At 38.0% G+C, this 17,748-nt stretch overlaps 1 pseudogene; it reads right to left on the minus strand.

Moving 5' to 3' along the window:
* Nucleotides 1-17,748, minus strand: part of LOC129069741 (RING finger protein 10-like) — a 187,468-nt pseudogene that overhangs the window by 33,787 nt on the left and 135,933 nt on the right.

The raw sequence follows: 17,748 nt of genomic DNA on the forward strand, positions 1-17,748 counted from the left end.
AAGTGGGTAGGGCTGAGGTAGGGCAGCGGGAGCACCCCTACCCACCCCCCAGACACTGCTATCTCCTGCTCATGGCGTGGCTTTCCCCATAGCTCACTGTGGATGATATTGCTCTGCTCCTGGTCAACAACACTCTGGCTTGTGCAAGGCTAGTTTCCAGGGTGAGAATTCATCTTCCTTTCTACTATGGGACACCTCCATCACCAGGTAGGACAGCCATTTTGGGGTCTAATTTGGTGAGTGGGACCTCTCCTCCTTGGAGCACGTCAAGGATAAGTCCTGGCTCCTCTATAAGAAAGTTCTTAATTGAAACAATGTAAAATTTTAAAAATATATCAAGCAGGATGTGAAAAGAATTTAGGTGGAATGCAGAGTTATATAAAGACAAGTCACATAACCGCAGTGAAGGGTGTGGAGAAGAAAGCTAAGTAACTTTGGAAAACACTTTAATGGTTATTTTGAGGCTAAAGGCAAAAATTAATTTTACACAAATATTGTACTCTAGTAGTTAAATTTGTTTTTCTCAGAGGTGTGTGTTAGCATTTATAGAACTAATTTATATTTATGCTATGGTTGATAAAATGTGTAAATATATTTTATGTAGTGAGAGACTGGTTTCTCTTTGATTGAAAGAGAAAGAAGTTATAAAGAAAAGGGAGGATGCTAGAACCCCTTCTGTTGTGTTGGATTGGAGTTAGAGGTTACAAGATGAATGTCTGTGTATGTATGTGTATGTGTATCTAATATATAAATATGCACACATACAGACTGATTTTAGATAGATACAAAACAAATGTAGACACATATGTATTTTCAAGACATATTAACATATATATATATATATATATATATATATATATATATATACTCCACAATAGTTTAATGAGTAAAAACCAATGGATTAAATGCTGATTTCCAGTAAAATAAATCGGCCTCTATGGAGAACTTATCTATTCCAGCACTGGATCAGAGAGAATGCAAAATAACCTGGAGCATCTTATGATTCCTGAAAATAAGGAAGTGATCAGAAATAAGTAAAATGTTGCCATGAATATCAAAGGACATAAGCCAACCTTACACAGCTCCTAATGGTCAAAGTTGGGACAAATACATATCATTGACCACATTCCTTTCTCACTCTTTATGCCCAGGAGAGGATTCAATGATGAAGGTGATTTATTTTTCAGTTTAACCAGAAAAATATAGTTATGCAGATAATACTTGCAAGAACTACCATTTATAGAACTTTTCCAAAATGGCAGGCCATTGATAAGGATATGAAGTATAATCTGATTTAACCTTCAACAGCTGTGTTACAAAGTCTCAGAATTTATGCAGAAGGGAACAAAGATATGGGAAAGTTTTGAAATTTGCTTAAATCAATTGGTTGACATGGTAAAAATTGGAAGTTTAGAAAATCTCTATTCTAAAATGTACTTTCAACATTTAAATTCCAAGATTTAATTTACCAAGATTTTAAATGATGAAGGATTTATGTATAGAATGAAAATCTCTCTTGTGTTTTCCCTACCAAAGCATTCATTTAATCCATTATTCTTTTTATAATTATTTGTGGGAAACCTAGTCCACAAAGAAATGTATATGAGCAGGTTAAAACAAATATAACATCAGCAACAAAAATTAAACATTGGAATTAAGTATTCATTGCTACTATAATGAATATTTACTCAACAAATATTTCTTATACATTTAAGCATTTATCACTGTTTTAGGAACTAGAACATGTGAATTAAAAGAAATTGAAATTTCTAACTTCATGGAGTTTACATTCTAGTTGGCCTATATGGGCACTTAACAAAATGATCAGTTTAAAATGATCCTGATGAATTTTGTCAAAAAAGTTTAATGTAATCTCTTCATGGTATCCACGTTTTTTTTATAGTACAAAGCATCTAGTCCTTAAAGCAATTTGTTTTGTCTGGTGTAGACTATCTAGGTACCTCTCTGAACTTAATATTTAGAGACTTTACATTAATCAAGGTTTAACAGATAAACCTATTTCAGTCTATATCCATGGTGTCCAAAAGATTGTCACCATACAATTAATTTGTTGAAAACTAGTAACTATCATAAAATGAGTGGAAAAAAGACATCTCACAATATTCAATACTTGTAGGATTGATGTATAGAAAAGTAAATATATATGTAGTATTGACATAGTGTCTTACCATTAAGGGGAAATCTTTGTTTTGAAGTGTTTCTTTCAAGTATTTGAGGTATGATTTGGGAAACAAGATGGGGACTGAAGATAGTGTCTCAGAAGAGAATGAACTGTTTTGCATTGAAACACGGGAAATATTTAAGACATTTCTACGCAGGGGGTGGAAGGAACAGAAAAGATAGAGAGGGTGAAGATAATAACTTGAACAAGATGGCCTAAGTGGATGTTAAGAAAAGTTAAGCCTACTGCTATAGTTGAACTTCTTTACATTACTAGAAAATGAACATATCTTTATTGACATCAATGATCTACATGGATAACTATTCTGCATCAAAGCAATGGGAAGATCACATGTATTACCAAACTGGTAAATAGGAAACAGTATGTTTTGAAGTGAAAACTTGGATTAAGAATTCCAAGTAACAAGAAGTAATTTATTTTTAGATTTCACATTATTGAATATTTCATGTGTGAAAGTTACTGTTTTCAGATACTTAGGCTTAATCTGATTTTTTAGTTTTTAAAAATATTAAGTATGTATATTTGTTACACTTTATGATTACTTCCTTTGGGTTATTTAAAGCTTCCTGGTTAATAAAGTATACATACTTTTGAATCTTATGATTCATATAAAATCCAGACATTAACCTGAAGAATGTTCATTCTCTTCCACAATCATCAGCCATTTAGTCTTTTTTAATTGGATTGATAAATTTCATGATTCTTAATAATTATATTTCTTGTGTGAATTTTCTGGGCATTTCTGTTTTCATTGCAATTTGTTCTGAACACATATTAGAGATTAATTTTTAAAACTTTTCTTGAAGGTAAACTTTGTTACAAGATATACGCTTGATTAAGCCATAAACATCTGTTTTTAAATGAGCAACACATTTTAGATTAACATTTTCATTGAAAAACTTGACAGTCATTTAGAACTTACACACACAGATGCTCACCAGTTTATATCTTCTGTCCCTAAACCCCTGTGACACTTCTCAGATGAGACAACTGTAGCTCAGTGATAAGGAATGTGGACTCTGGAGTCAGACTGCTGGGATTTAACTGTGCCTTTATTACTCCTTACTGGCTCTGTGACCTTGAGTGGCATATTTGTAGCTGCCTGTACTTCAGGACAGTCATTTGTAAATAGTGATAAAAAGCAGTTGTGAAGATTGCCTAACAGAAAATATAACAAATCACTTCAAGCTATCTAGTGCATAGTAAGCAAATAATAAATGTTTGGTATTATTAACATCACTATCATTGTCTTAATACTCATAAGCAGCAACAGCATCATTGCTTTCTTGATTAGTCAGATCCTTTTTACTTTTTACTGAATTAAGAGATATTTCCCCTCCTTCATCCCAAAGTTTTGTCAGCATAGTATCAAGGAGAGAGAGAATGAGTTTGTAGTGAGACATTGTAGGAACCAATCTTGGGATGCTCAAGTTAGATAGTCATCTTCCCATTGCCAAAAATAGATAAAAAGTATGTGGCCTGTAGGTGAATGTGTTGTCTCAACCTTACAGTATTTTCCTCTTCACTGCAGCTACCCATTTATTACTTAATGACAGCATATGATTTCTAAAACTTTAGTCTACACGTGTCTCCTTTGTAAAAATGTCATTAACTCAGTTGTACATCAGTTTAACCAACAAATAATTGTCAGGAGTTAATAGCAAACAAGAGTCAGGAGGTTTAAAGAGACACAAGAAAAGCCCTGGCTCAGTGGATTGAGTGCTGGCCTGCAAACCGACAGGTTGCTGGTTCTCAGTCCGCACACATGCCTGGGTTGCAGACCAGGTACTCAGTTGGGGGCGTGCGAGAGGCAACCCATTGATGTATCTTTCTTGCACATCAATGATTCCCTCCTTTTCTTTCTCCCTCCTGTCCTCTCTCTTTCTCTCTAAAAAACAAAACAAAACAAAACTCAACATTCCCTTTTGTAAGAAGAGTATACGTTAGCCATTTTAAAAGGATCATCAACAATATACTAGGCCCTACTAGTTACTCTTCTAGATAATGGTGATGTGAGGGTGAAAATTCTATGAGGAAGTTCAGTCTACATAGGACATCCATCTTGTCAGTGAAAACAAGCTGGTATCCCCCCCAGCTTGTTGAATTATTAACCTTTGTGTAATAAGGAAATTGTGCTGCATCTCAATGTGCCATTCAGAGTTTCCCACTTATAACTCTTTCCACAAATTAGCACCTACAGTTGTTTGAAAGAATAGTACCTAAAGGTGTTTTAGTGTTCTTCTATTAATACACACTATGTAGTCTGTATTCTCTGTTACCTAATATCAAATATAATAAACTTTATCCAGTCATTTTGTGCAATGCAGTAGCAAACAAAGATTAAGCAACACTGTTTTTTAATGTATTTACTTAAACTAAAATTGTTGGTAATTAACTTAAGATTGTTTTCCCAAATCTAAGACAAGCAGTTTCTGTAACTCCAGAGGACTGCAGAAAAACTAAGTCACTATGAGCTTGGGTTGTTTCTACGAATAGATTGAGGGTGCACCAGAGATGTAAAGCCGGGGAGCATGGAAGCAGAACATTTCATGGAGTGAGATTGGCATTTGTCTTTACTTCAAACCAGCCAATACTTGTTAAGTGGTTGATAAACACTAGGTAGTGAGTTAGGGTTTGAGGGTATAGGAGTGAAAATGGATGCTCTTTCATTCTTTATTGTTATTTTATTACAGCTTTCCCAATTTTCCCCCTTTGCCCTCCTCCGCCCAGTCCAACCCCACTCGAGCAGTCCCCTCCCACACCATTGTCCATGCTCATGGGTCATTCATACATGTTCTTTGATTAGTCCATTCCCCTTATTTCCACCATTATCCCCTTCACCACTTCCCTCTGGTGCTGTCAGTCTGTGCCATGTTTCTATGTCTCTGGTTCTATTTTGATTGTTAGTTTATTTTGTTTATTAGATTCCTCTTATAAGTGAGATCATATGGTATTTGTCTTTCACTGCCTGGCTTATTTCACTTAGCATAATACTCTCCAGTTCTATCCATGCTGTCACGAAAGATTCCTTCTTTCTTTTGGCTGTGTAGTATTACATTGTGTAAATGTACCACAGTTTTTTGATCCACTTATTTACTGATGGGCCCTTAGGCCCTCTTCTCCCCAAGGAACACTCCCCTAAAACTGAATCCCCTTTCTTAAAAAAAACACTTATACTTCAGAAAAAGAGACAATTAAATTGGTAATAACAATTAAATATAAAACTGCAAGGGAGTAATATTAGTAAAAAGAATTTGATTCAATAGTCGGGTCAGTAAGCAGCATGAGCATGAGATATTAGATAGTGTGAGATACATGACTCAAAGGAAACCTTGGGCCGAAGATTTTAATGGTTTTAGTGGATTTTAATGTTTCTCAAAATGTCCAATTTGCACATTTTAATTTTGCATTTTCTAGGGAAAACACTCTGTGGATCAAGGCTTATATATTCCTATTGATTTAAAAATAAGTTTTCTATGAAGAACAGAAATGCAACATGGGATTACTATGTAGAAAAAGAGCAAAATTCAGAAAGTTCACTACATAAAATGTAGTCCAAAGGGGCCATTCTTTGTTGTTTATGTGAGAGACCAGAGGAATCCTAGGAGATAGCTTACAGATGTCAAAAACTTGGAAGAGAGGGTAGTACAAAGTAGGAAAATGAGCATGTTCAAGTCATGCTTTTACAAGTATACATATGTATAACGTATTTTGGAGTAATCGGTCGTTGGGATACTGCTTAAGTCAATAACTTAGTTATTTATCCATTCCCTGCGTGCCTTGAGTCATGCCTGCCTTCCGCTTGTACATCCATCGAAGAGAGAGCTGGTTGCTAAGTTCAGAGAGGTGACAGTGGTCCTTAAAGCTGCATCGACTCTCCACCCTGTCACGAGCCAGCTTGGCTCTGGACCTTTATGAATTGACCCAGGGACCAGAAAAACAACTGATGTTATGCATAAAAGTAATCCTTAAGAAGATTTTGAAAGTTAGTATTTATGAAATTAGTAAATATATCCAGTTTAAAACTTGTTACAGCCTTCTTTCTCTGTTTTTCCAGTTCCACTCCCTTATGTCTCTTTTATGAATGCACTAATGTTATCTTTCCAGCTTTAATATTTTGCATCAATTTCATATTTACATGTGATTGTACCCCCTAGAATAGTTTCTCCCTCTAACGTTGAATACATTTTTATTTAAACAAGAATTACCAGATAAAGGTCTACAAGTCACAAGTCTGCAGTTTGAATATGGCTGCATAGGACCCATGCACCTTTCCTGTCTTCACTTGCTTCTATAGTAATGCTACCTAAGTTTCTATAGTTAAGACAGAGACCTTTTGTTCATCAAAATTTCAGGATTTTGATTGGCTACAAAGGTCTTCCTTGCCATGTAATCAATGTCTGTATCAATAGGAAGGTTTTGCAAAATCTAATATTAAAATAACTCCTAAAGTTTCGGTTATTTTTTGTGTTCTCCTTATAAATAACAGAGTTGGCCTTTGCGTATGTGTTGTTATGGGTAGTGGGAGTGAGAAGGACTGAGTGTACCTTCCTTAGGAAAGGCAGAGCTTGCTGCTGCAACTTTAATTCTTTGCCCTGAGAGAACCCATTTTTTTCTTGTAAGCTGCTACTCATGGCCTCTGAAATTCACTCATGAACATTGAAGAATCCCGGTGTTCTGGAACACATGAAGCTTTCAGGGCAAGCTTCAAAATTAGAAAATGCATATTCTTCAAATTTTATTTATTTTTTTAGTGATCTGTCTGTTTTTGTATTTTTGTGGAAACATATTTGTTCAACAGGATCTGTCTTAATTTCAATAAAACAAATTCATTCTGCTGATGTTAAGGCACTTTCATGTTTGAAAAGTTTTGGCCTCCATCAGATTTATGCTGACTTCATTTTAATATATCTCTATTATAATACTTATTTCTCTATTGTAGTTCATATTTAACTTGTATCTCAAAAAACATATTATTAAGTAATGATCCACCATCCATTCAGTAATTGACATGATTTACTTACTCCAGGTCCCTGTTTCCTGCTGTCTCTCCCCTATGTTGCTCTTCAAAGCTACTTGAACTGGGTGTGGCCTTCCCCTGGGCAAGTCTCTACAATTAATCAGTGCTAGATAGATAATGTTTGAAATAGATTTGAGGACTTTTTGCATATTCAAATAGAGGTAGCAAGTAGCTTACCTTCATCTGTGGGTATTTTATTTATTTAGAACTCAAAAGTAGTTTATTTGACTCTATTTCTCACAGAAATGCAAGGGAATGAGGGGAAAAAATGAATGATTGGGATGAATGCTCAAGACAAGATGGTAAACAGTCATTCACAAAATGAGTTCCTTGGAAGATAACATGTTTGTAGGAAATAATTTCTGGTGTGGACCAAAACTAAATACTACTCTTTAAAGTACATATATAGATTATTCACCTATGAAATAGCAAAAATGAAAATTATGTACAGGCTTTGATATCAATATACTATTATGCCTTGAGACCCACCTCACTTTATGAAGGTTTCATTTTATTGACAGACACTCTCCAGATATAATTTTGAAATAATTTTTTGAGAGGATATATTTTCAGGTTATTATTAACATTTGTAATAAGCCAACTATAGACCACATTATATTGTGTAGAATGGTGGTAATTTTTGTTAGATGTTTACATAGTAGATTGTGTTATTTTGTGTTGTAAATTAAGTGTGCACTTGACCTAACAGAAATTTAGAAAGCCTCAGCAGAGATAGTGCTATGGACTGTGTTTTGTAAATTGAAAATTAATAATATGCATAGGATTACCTAGTTACTTTGAATTAAGTAACAATACCAAGTTATTCTTTTGTCCAGAAGTTTAAGGATAGGTGAATATCCACTAGAGAAACTATCATACAATCTAAAATAGTTCTTAGATAAAGAATTAAACCAATGAAAGGATACTAAGGCCAATGATGAGTGTACTATTTAAAATAATGTTTTTTAAATGGGTGCCATTTTGTTATCCTAGCCAAATCTTTTTAAACTTGCAATCTGTATATCCTTGAGACTATTGTCAACAGGCATCCTCACAACAAAGGACCATAAAGGATTACTAAATTTGGGGGGTAAATTCCAGATTATAGACTCTAGACAACAAATTTTAACCTATTAAGACAAAAATGCCATTTTGTTCCAAAATGTTAGAGTTTCATATAATATGCAATGTCAAAAATGTATGAATACAGAAACATTTAATCCAGAAGTAGCATTTAGTAGGGGAAGTACATTTACCCTAAAATTACAATTTTTACACTCAAACACCAAGCAAATATATGACTTGCTATGATGTGCAGGCCACCTTCCTAGGTGGTAGATAAAGATTAAAATAAAGAAAAATAATCCCAGAGCCTATAAACTTTAAGATAGTTTGGTTTTCAGACTAAAGACAAAATATATGAAAAGCTAAATATAAATAAAAGATCACAAGGTATTACAAAAATATTGCTTTGATGTCATAAAAGAAGAGCTCAGACTTCACATACAAATTAAAATGAAGTATTGCACTAAAGGAAAAGTGTTTTTGGCACCAGCATTACAAGAGAAAAAGGGATCAGACATCCAACATCTTGAGTCGACAACTCTATCACTGGCAGCTGTCACTAAGAAAGCTTAGCTGTAATCATTCTGTTTTGATTTTTTCAAACTGCCCTCTGACTTTAAAAAGAAAGACAGCACCACAATAGCATTTTAACATTTCACCATTCTGCATTAGAGAACATTCATCCTCTTAATAAAGCATTGTTCTAGTCATATTCATATTTCAGCAATGAAACCAGGTATTCATGTAAGTGAAATAATTTTATTCAAATTGTCAGCTTGAAAGTAATGTTTTAATGAATGTTATTAACAAATGCCCTTGCCTGTCCTGTCTACCACAAATAATATCTCTAAGAGAAAGAAAAAGATAATGGAAATTCAGAGACATAGATCTCAGCTTTCTCCTGAAGAATGGCTTACAGCTGGGAACTTTAAATGTCCAACAAGAATACCACAGAGAATGAAGACACCACACACACCACAAGCAAGAGAAAAAGGTCTAAAAAGAAGTATGGGAGAAAGATGGCGGAGGAGTGAAAGGGAGTCACGCTGACCTCCTCCCAAAACCAAACTGGAATTGCAACTAAATAATGGAGTAATCACCTGGAAAGCAGTGGAGCGATAGTGGGAGAGGAGCCTTGGTGCCGCGGACAGTGGATTCGACTCTCACACATCCCAACGGGTGAGAATTGCGGTGGAGGCTCAAGAGGGTGGGCTGGGTGCGCACGGGCACTGGCACCAGAGGGACATTGAAACGGCCAGTTAGCGTCCCCCCGAGAAGAACGGGGTCTGAATCATAAACAGGAACCCCTAAACTACAGCAGCTAAAGCCGAGAAAATACAGACAAAACGCAACCCCAAAAAGCTTAGGGGCGCTCTCTGCCAGAGACAGGTGGCTGGGGGTGCAAAAAGACATTTAAAGGGCAAACGCAAAAGTTGCAGCGGCAGCCACCCTCCTTGATCGCTGGGTACAGGCGGCAGCAGGGTGGGCTGGTGCCTGGGAAAAGACTGGTGAGGAAAACTTTGTGAAGAGAACTGACACCGCGGCCCGTGGAGCCCCGGTGAAACTTGCACTTCCCACTTTGCAGTTACCATCTCCCTCAGGCATAAGGGAATCAATTAACCTGCCTTTTGTGCGCTCTGCACACAGCTTATACGCCTATGAGCTACGGGGCTGAGTGCAGACTGGCTGGGAGAGCCTTGAGGAGAGACTGGAGACGGAGGCATTGGGGAAAGAACGGGAGGAAGAACCGGGGAGTCCCGACTCCTTCTCCTTGCCGAAGTCTCCATTGCGCGGGAAGAGGCCACACCCCCAAAGAGCCAAAAGCCGAAAAGCAAACATAGACACCCCCAAAACACCCAGAGCAGGCGCGCACACTTGCGCCGAGTGACTGGCGAGGGTTGGCGAGCGTGAGTGTGACCCACACGGGCTGGCGAACGCTTGCACCTGCCGGCAAGGCCTCACACAGACTGGCACCCATACGGCCTGCGAGGGATTGCACAGAGGGGCAAGGGCAGGCGTAAATTGACCTACCCGCCGCGATTGCGGAGCAGCCCACAAAATAAGTAGAGCTGCCCAGAGTCCCTGGAGGAGAGACCAGAAACAGGATTAACCGGAGAGTCCTAGAGCTGATTTCCTCCCATTTCCGTAGTCCCCATTTGGCGAGGGCAAGCAACGCACCCAAAGAGCCAAAAGCGGGGAAAACACACAATAGAAGACCCTAAACTGACCAGTGCCGCGAAGCTCGCGTGCCAGGGAGGCCAGATGAGCACGGGAGGTCGCGAATAAGCCCCCTGGTCTGGGTCAAACACATGCGAGCCCAGGCAGGTGGGGGACCCTGCCGCGCTGGGAACGCGCTCAAGGAGCTCTCGTGAGAGCGCAGAGAGATCCCAAAAAATAGCCCAGCCCTGAACGAAGGGGTCACAGAGCTGCTCCAAGCAGGAGTCAGACACAGGCATTAGACTCCTGGAAGGCTCAAACAAACAACCCAAGGCCCTATAGGGTCAACAACTGACATCATCAGAGGCAAGCCCAGAAAGAAAAGTAAAGGACAAAAATACTTAACAGACTCTCACAAAAATGGGAAGAAAAAGAAGTTCCCCCCAAATGAGTGGAAAAGGGGACTCCCCACAGAGAGAGCTCAATGAAATAGAGGCAAGGGAACTATCAGATATGGAATTTAAAACAATGGTTCTAAGGAAGCTCAATGAGCTCAGCCAGCTCAAAGAGAACTATGAGAAACTGCAGAGAAACTATCAGGATCTTACAGCAAACTATATCAGCCTGGAAAAGGACATAGAAACTATCAAGAAGACACAAGAGGATATGAAGAATACCATTTCTGAATTGAAGAACACAATAGAAGGAATCCAAAGCAGGCTGGATGAAGCTGAGGATCGAATCAGTGAGATGGAAGACAAGGTAGAAAAAAGCTCCCAGAAAGAACAAGCAATGGAAAAACGGCTCAAAAAGAATGAAGAAGCATTTAGGGAAATGCAGGACAACCTGAAACGCAATAATATCCGTATAATAGGGATACCAGAAGGAGAAGAAGAGGAGCAAGGAATAGAGAACCTCCTCGAAAAAGTAATGATGGAAAATTTCCCTAATTTGAGGAGAGAAAGGCTCTCATGGATCCAGGAGGCACAGAGGACCCCACTCAAGAAGGACCCAAGGAGGTCCACTCCAAGACACATCATCATTAAAATGGCAAATGTCAAAGACAAAGAGAGAATCCTCAAGGCAGCAAGGGAGAAGGAGAAAGTAACATACAAGGGGGCCCCGATACGCCTAGGAGCTGACTTCTCAACAGAAACACTCCAAGCCAGAAGGGAATGGCAACAAATATTCCAAGCCATGAAAAGCAAGGGCCTACAGCCAAGGCTGCTCTACCCAGCTAGGCTCTCCATTAAAATAGAAGGAGAAATACGGAGTTTCCCAGACAAAAGAAAGCTAAAAGAATGCATCTCTACCAAACCAGCACTCCAAGATATGCTAAGGGGACTGGTTTAAGCAGATGAAGGAAAAGAATGAGACAGAGAGGAACACAAGTACAAAGAGAAAAGATGAGTAAGTTTCTATCAGTAATATCTCTCAATGTGAATGGACTAAATGCCCCAATCAAAAGACACAGGGTAGCTGAATGGATAAGAAAACATGACCCACACATATGCTGCCTGCAAGAGACCCACCTCAGAGCAAAAGACCTACACAGATTGAAAGTAAAGGGATGGAAAATAATATTCCAAGCAAATGGACATGAGAAAAAGGCTGGCATTGCCATACTTGTATCAGACAAAGTCGATTTCAAAGCAAAGGCCATAAAGAGAGACCCAGAGGGGCACTTTATCATACTTAAAGGAAGAATCTATCAAGAAGACATCAACATTGTAAACTTATATGCTCCCAATATAGGAGCCCCCAAGTTTATAAGGAAATTGTTGGATGACTTCAAAAAAGATATAGACAGCAACACACTGATAGTAGGGGATTTCAACACCCCACTGTCAAAAATGGACAGATCTTCCAAACAAAACATTAATAAACATATCGTGGCGCTGAATGACACACTAAATCAAAGAGACTTAACTGACATATATAGAACCTTACATCCCAAAGAAGAAAAATACACATTCTTTTCAAATGCTCATGGCAGTTTTTCAAAGATAGACCACATGATAGGACACAAAGCAAGCCTCAGTAAATTCAGGAAAATTGAAATAATACCAAACTTTTTCTCAGACCACAAGGCCTTGAAACTCGAAATCAACCTCAAAGAGAAAGTTCAAAAACTTGGAAACTCATGGAGACTGAACAGTACACTATTAAACAATGAATGGGTCAATAATGAGATAAGAGAAGAAATCACAAAATTTCTGGAAACAAATGAAAATGAACAGACAACGGTCCAAAACCTATGGGACACAGCAAAGGCGGTCCTGAGAGGGAAGTTCATAGCAATACAGGCTTACCTTAAAAAGATAGAAACATTTCAAATAAAAGACCTAACACTACAACTTGAAGAACTGGAGAAACAACAACAAATAAATCCCAGAGCAAGTAGAAGGAAAGCAATAGTCAAGATTAGAGCAGAACTGAATGACATAGAGACAAAAAGGACAATTCAGAGGATCAACCAATCCAGAAGCTGGTTCTTTGAAAAGATTCATAAAGTTGACAAGCCTTTAAACAGACTCATCAAGAAAAAAAGGGAGAGGACCCAAATTATTATTATCAGAAATGGAAGAGGAGAAATAACAACTGATACCACAGAAATACAAAGGATCATCAGAAACTACTATGAACAATTACATGCCAAGAAATTTGAAAATCTTGATGAAATGGACAAATTTTTAGAAAAGTATAATCTTCCAACACTGAAGGAGGAAGAAACAGAAAGCTTGAACAGACCGATAACAGTTGGGGAAATGGAAGCAGTCATCAAGAAACTCCCGGCACACAAAAGCCCAGGGCCAGACGGTTTCCCAGGAGAATTTTACAAAACATTTAAGGAAGGGCTAACCCCTGTCTTCTCAGACTATTCCAAAAAATCCAAGAGGAGGGAAGACTGCCAGACTCCTTCTATGAGGCCAGCATCACCCTGATCCCAAAACCAGATAAAGACCCTACAAAGAAAGAAAACTACAGGCCAATTTCGCTGATGAACATAGATGCTAAAATCCTCAACAAAATATTGGCAAACCGCATCCAGCAATACATTCAAAAGATTATCCATCACGATCAAGTGGGATTCATCCCAGGGATGCAGGGATGGTTCAATATTCGCAAATCAGTAAACGTGATACACCACATAAATCAAAGAAAAGACAAAAACCACATGATCATCTCGATAGATGCAGAAAAAGCATTTGACAAGGTACAGCACCCATTTATGATCAAAACACTCAGCAAAACGGGAATCAATGGGGCATTCCTCAACGTAATAAAGGCCATATATGAAAAACCTACAGCCAATATCATACTCAATGGGCAAAAACTGAAAGCTTTCCCACTAAGATCGGGAACACGACAAGGATGTCCGCTCTCACCGCTTCTTTTCAACATCGTCTTGGAAGTCCTAGCCACAGCGGTCAGACAAGAGAAAGAGATAAAAGGCATCCAAATAGGAAAGGAGGAAGTAAAACTATCATTGTTTGTAGATGACATGATAGTGTGCATAGAGAACCCTGTAGACTCTACCAAAAAACTCCTCAACCTAATAAGTGAATTTGGCAAAACAGTAGGATACAAAGTCAACATTCAGAAATCAAAGGCGTTTTTGTACACCAGCAATGCAATAGAAGAAGAAGAAATCAGGAAAAATATACCATTCGATATAGCACGAAAAAAGATAAAGTACCTAGGGATAAATTTAACCAAAGACACAAAAGACCTGTATGCAGAAAACTATACAACATTGAAAAAAGAAATTAAGGAAGACACAAATAAATGGAAGCATATACCGTGCACATGGATTGGAAGAATTAATATCCTTAAAATGTCCATACTACCAAAAGCAATTTGTAGATTCAACGCAATCCCTATTAAGATACCAATGACGTATTTCACAGAAATAGAACAGACATTTCAAAAATTTATATGGAACCATAAACGACCTCGAATAGCTGCAGCAATTTTGAGAAAGAAACACAAAGTAGGAGGGATCACAATACCGGACATCAAACTCTACTACAAAGCCACTATACTCAAAACAATCTGGTACTGGCACAAGGACAGACCCATAGACCAGTGGAACAGAATAGAAAGCCCAGAAATAAGCCCAGGTCTCTATGGACATCTAATATTCGACAAAGGGGGCAGAAGCATAAAATGGAGCAATAACAGCCTCTTCAACAAATGGTGTTGGGAGAGCTGGACGGCTACATGCAAAAAATTGAAATTGGATCATCAGCTGACACCATACACAAAAATAAACTCAAGATGGATAAAAGACTTAAATATAAGTCGCAACACCATCGAAGTCCTAGAGGAGAACATTGGCAGGAAACTCTCAGATATCCCACGCAGCAATTTTTTCACTGATATGTCTCCTAAAGCAAGGGACATAAAGGAAAGAATAAACAAGTGGGACCTCATCTAAATAAGAAGCTTCTGCACGGCTAAAGAAAACATCCGCAAAATGAAAAGGGAGCCAACCATTTGGGAAAATATATTTGCTAATGATACATCAGATAGAGGTTTGATCTCCAAGATATACAAAGAACTCACTCGACTTTACTCCAAGAAGACAAACCATCCAATCAAAAAATGGGCAAAGGACCTGGGCAGATGCTTTTCCAAGGAGGAGATACAGAGGGCCCAGAGGCATTTGAAAGGATGCTCTGCATCACTAGCCATCAGAGAAATGCAGATCAAAACCACCATGAGGTACCACCTCACACCGGTCAGAATGGCCATCATAAACAGATCCACAAACAACAGGTGCTGGCGAGGCTGTGGAGAAAAGGGAACCCTAGTCCACTGTTGGTGGGAATGCAGACTGGTGCAGCCACTATGGAAAGCAGTGTGGAATTTCCTCAAAAAGCTGAAAATGGAACTGCCTTTTGATCCAGCAATTCCCCTGCTGGGACTATACCCTGAGAACACCAAAACGCCAATACAAAAGAACCTATGCACCTCCATGTTCATAGCAGCACAATTGACAATAGCCAAGTGTTGGAAGCAACCTCAATGCCCATCAGTAGATGAGTGGATCAAAAAGTGATGGTACATATACACAATGGAATACTATGCAGCAGAAAGAAAAAAAGAACTACTAAACTTTGCGACAGCATGGATGGAACTGGAGAGCGTCATGCTAAGTGAAATAAGCCAGGGGGCGAAAGACAAATACCATATGATATATGGTATCACCTATAAGCGGAACCTAACCAACAATGCAAAGAAGCAAGGAAAATATGACCAGCAACACTGAAAGGAAAAGAAATCAACAGAGACAAGAGGGAAGGGGGGGGGGCAGGGAAAGGGAAGGGAAGGGGAAAGTCAAGGAACATATAGCAAGGACTCATGGACAAAACCAAAGGGGAAGAGCTGAGGGAGGGAAGGTGGGAGGGGGGCAAGGGAAAGAGGTGGGGGGAAGGCAGAGACAAATGTATTTAAAAAGTAAATAAATTAATTTAAAAAAATAAAAAAATAAAACCATAAAAAAAAATAAAATAAAAAGAAGTATGGCGTGCCAAATGACAATTAAAACAACAACAACAACAACAACAACAACAACAACTTCTCTTCCTATTTGGCCTGGAGAAAACTCCCAGCTTTAGTCTCCCAAGGAGCGGAATCTTGATGAAAAGCAATTCAAAAAGGAATGCTGAGAACTATATCCTGAGGTGTAGAGGTGCCTTGGAACTGCTTTATGTGACAGTGAGAAATTGTTTTGAAACACAGTATCTTGACCGTTTTCAACCTATGTGATTTCTAGCCTCCCAAGATACTACCTAGTCCTAGATGCTCTCAAATTTCTACTTTGCTGAACAGATACCTTATTATGCAGTGCTAATTTCATAGTAACGTTGCTAAAGCTGTTTCTCTGGACTTCATGTATTTGAGAGCCTGTGAGCCTTTGGCAGGTATTCATGGTGATTCGAAAAGTCCTTGTAATTGGGTCTTTTTTTATTCAATTTATTTTTTTTAGGGGTGAGGGAGAGAGAAAGAGAAACATCAAAACATTGATTTGTTGTTCCACGTATTTATGCATTTATCTGTTGATTCTTGTATGTGCCTGACCAAGGACTGCAACCCTGGTGTGTAGAGAGGATGCTCTGACCAACTTTACTACAAGGCCAGGGCTAGTAACTGAATTTTAAATCTCCTTTTAAATTCCAATCCCTTGTAAACTACTGCCTACCTCCAAATGGTCATTACCGAAAACAGTAGTTGCATACAGGCATGAGAAGGAATTAGCGTAGACTACTTTAATCCAGAAAAACAAGTTCTATGCTCCTCAAATACAAAGCAGCAAGAGCTCTCAGGATAACAGAACAACTATTCTTCCAGACACATCTAGCTGTTACATCCACTCTAGGCTCCAGTAAGCCTTTCTGCATTATCCCTGCTCTATCAATCTGTGATACTTCTTCATAGTCTTTGCAAAATGTATAAAAAATGAACTATCAAGCCCCTAAGCACATACAAAGAAAAGGCTGATTGATTTTTTTTTTCCAATCAGTATTTTAGAACATGTCATTTTAATAGCAGCTTGTCACTGTGGCTTTTGAATTTAACTTCTTTTGTCAATCTGAACTCACAGCTCTGAACTTGTTCTTTCATACCTTTAGTTAGAGGTTTAGGAACATTTTCTATCCTCTGAGGAAATAATATTCTTCTTTAAACTCTAATGGTCTCCAGGTGGACAAGGAATATCCAATTTCTAATATCTCTGACTCACTGAATGCCAATGATTAAAATTAAATATTTCTCTGTGCATATATGTTGTTTTGAAAAACAAGGGCCATTATGGTACAATAGCCATCAAGCCAATGTGGTTCTTTTTTAAAAACTAGGAAACATTTGGAACAAATAATAATATATCAACTAATGAAATCAGATTTTATCTTATTTTTATTTACCACAGTTACCATCCATAATATAATTAATTCTTTCCAGCAGTTTAACCTATTTGTGAGAGTTTAAAAAAAAATGATTTCAAGAAGCAAAGCAAATGTTGCCCTGTTTAAGGTCCTAACCGTGATGTTTCCCAAAAAATGTAACATTGCAGCCCACTGTTTACAATCTGTTTAGGAATTAATGTCTTCAGTGATTCAAAATGAATGTAAATAAGTACTTCAGGTTGAAATTTAAGATTTCTTTTGTGGACTGACAAATTTACTAAACACTTTCCTAGCCTTATTTTACTGTGTTTAAATTTCCGGAGCTCATCTTTCTTATATGAGATAAAAATCTTCTGAAAGTATAATAGTTATTAATTACTGTTATTCTTTGA

The sequence above is a fragment of the Pteronotus mesoamericanus genome, unplaced genomic scaffold (genome assembly GCF_021234165.1).
Source record: "Pteronotus mesoamericanus isolate MK-2021 breed Mesoamerican mustached bat unplaced genomic scaffold, CSHL_Meso_final contig_24, whole genome shotgun sequence".
Taxonomy (NCBI): Eukaryota; Metazoa; Chordata; class Mammalia; order Chiroptera; family Mormoopidae; genus Pteronotus; species Pteronotus mesoamericanus.